The sequence below is a fragment of the Haplochromis burtoni genome, unplaced genomic scaffold, assembly GCF_018398535.1.
Source record: "Haplochromis burtoni strain Fernald_Lab_line unplaced genomic scaffold, NCSU_Asbu1 Contig_117, whole genome shotgun sequence".
NCBI classification, from domain to species: Eukaryota; Metazoa; Chordata; class Actinopteri; order Cichliformes; family Cichlidae; genus Haplochromis; species Haplochromis burtoni.
Window position 1 is genome coordinate 1,685,865 of NW_024582478.1, and position 2,809 is coordinate 1,688,673.

Consider the following 2,809-nt stretch of genomic DNA (forward strand, 5'->3'; position numbering starts at 1 on the left):
TGCCAAGACATTATCTTTGCCCTTAATGTGCTGGATGTCCATATTGTAAGGCTGCAAAAAGAGAGCCCACCGCATGAGCCTCTGATTTGGGTTCTGCAATGAGTTCAAGAAAGTGAGAGGGTTATGGTCAGAAAATAGCTCAATTGGCCGAGCAGAATCTAAATATACCCTAAAATGCTGCAAGGCCAAGACTGATGCCAAAGCTTCCTTTTCAATGACCGAATAATTCAGCTGATGGGAGTTGAACTTCTTGGAATAGAAACTAACTGGATGTTCAGTACCTTGCTTGTCAGCTTGGACTAGAACAGCACCTGCACCAATGTGGCTTGCGTCCACATACAGCTTGAAGGGCTGATCCAGACGAGGTGCTAAAAGCACAGGTTCAGAGCATAGTAAAGCTTTTACATCCCAAAAAGTTTGCTGGCATGCTGCAGACCAAATAAACTTTACTTTGGCCTTCAACAAATCAGTCAGAGGAGCAACCACTGTTGAGAAGTTTCGACAAAAACAGCGATAATAACCGACCAGATCCAAAAATCTCGAGTTCTTTTTTGGTTACTGGAACAGGGAACTCTTTGATGGCCAACACCTTTGCATCAACTGGCCTCACATAACCTTGGCCCACAACCTTGCCAAGATGGGTCACAGTTGCTTTTGCAAATTCACATTTTGCCAGGTTGATAGTCAGATTTCCCCAAACTAGTCATTCAAACAGAGTGCGAATACGATCCAGATGATCCTCCTAGGTGCTACTATATATCACCACGTCATCTAGGTAAACAGCACAGCCTTTCAGCCCATTAACAACCATATTCATGAGTCGCTGAAATGTAGCTGGACCATTGCGTAAACCAAAACCCATGACTGTATATGAATAAAGACCAGATGGCGTGATGAAAGCAGATATTTCCTGAGCTCTGGGAGTCAGTGGCACCTGCCAATATCCCTTCAACAGATCAAACTTGCTCACATATTCTGCTGACCCCAACTTGGTCAATACAGTCGTCAATATGAGGCAAGGGATAGGAATCGGGTTTGGTCACTGCATTTACTTTACGAAAGTCTGTGCAACAACGTGGTGATTTATCAGCTTTTTCAACCAAGAAACATGGGGAAGCCCAGCTTGATGTTGACGGCACTGCAATGTTGTTTTCCAACATGTAATGAACTTCCTTCTCAATTATTTTCCTCTTTTCCTCAGAGACCCTGTAGAACCTCTGCCGGATTGGTTTTGCATCACCCACATCAATATCATGCTCTATCAAAGTTGTTTTAGAAGGTGTGTCTCTAAACAAGGTTGGATACCTTTTAATTAATGCAGACAGTTCTGCACATTTGTCAGCAGGCAAATGGCCCAACAGCACCTCCAAGTTCCGAAGAGTCTGAATTCTTCAGACGACCAAGCAATAAAGGATCATCAGGTGCTGCCACATCCTCCCCCCCACAAACTGACTGTGCTATTGTACAAGCAGTCAACCCTGGACTCGATGTGGAAGGAGAAATGAGAGAGCCTGACAGACCGACAAAGGACGAACACGATATGGTTTCAACAAATTAACATGCCAAAGTTGATTTCTTTTCCGGTGATCTGGGGTAGCAATCAGATAATTCTGTTCAGACAGTTTCTGTACCACGGTGTAGGGCCCAGCAAACCGTGCCTGGAACAGTGACCCTGCAATCGGCAGTAAAGCCAAAACCTGGTCACCCGCACTAAACTGCTGCTCTTCAGAACGCCGTTCATAAAAATATTTCATCTTGACCTGAGCCTTTTCAAGGTTCTGTTTGGCCAACTGACCTGCCACATACAGTCTGTGCCAAAAACCATTAACATAATCTATCAGGTTCACTGGTGGTTCACCTGACAACCACTTATCGCACAACACTGTCAATGGTCCCCGAACTTTGTGGCCAAAGACCAAGTCATTTGGGCTAAACCCAGTACTCTCCTCGCGCTGCCAACAGAAGCCGCGGTAAACCTTCCTCCCAGTCACTCCTCATTTTGGTGCAATAGGCACGTAACAAGGACTTCAGTGTTTGATGGAAGCGCTCTAAAGCACCTTGGCTCTGTGGATGATAAGGAGAGGCTTTATTATGTACAATATTCAACAGCTTAAGAACTTGTGCAAATAGATTTGACGAAAAGTTTGATCCCTGGTCACTCTGAATAATCTTCAGCATGCCAAATATAGAAATAAACTGTCAAAGCCTTCACCACAGACTTGGCTGTGATGGTACGCAGCGGATATGCAGCAGGATAACGCGTAACCTGGCACATTACAGTCAAAAGATACTCCGAACTAGATGTTGCTCTAGGAAGAGGGCCCACACAGTCAATGATCAAATGTTCAAATGGGTTACTCACAGCAGGGATGGGACAAAGTGGAGCAGGTTTAGACTGATTTGGCTTACCTATAATTTGGCAAGTATGGCAGGTCTTAATGTAAGCTGAAACATCATGCTTAAGACGTGGCCAAAAGAAGTAGTGCAAGATGTAATTATAAGTATTCATCACTCCCAAATGCCCAGATTTGTCATGAGAACACTTCAACACCTCGTCACGGTATTTAGTTGGAACCACAATCTGGACAACTGGACTTCCAACTAGGGCTGCACGATTAATCGTTAGAAAATTGCGAACTCGATTCATACTTATGTGCGATCTCATTTCCAAATGACAACTTTAAAAAAAAGAAAAGAAAAAAAGACGACGACGATTGTACCGCATTTTGATCCGGGATGTTATCTGCATGAAACATCAATAATGGGAACCTTATACAGCGCTTCCCTATACACGTCGAACTCCCGCAGG

At 44.1% G+C, this 2,809-nt stretch overlaps 1 protein-coding gene across 7 annotated transcripts in view; it reads left to right on the top strand.

Annotated features, from left to right (window-relative positions):
* The window catches only part of LOC102311077 (dedicator of cytokinesis protein 3), a 248,746-nt gene that overhangs the window by 195,429 nt on the left and 50,508 nt on the right, over positions 1–2,809 (top strand). The window lies entirely within an intron of this gene.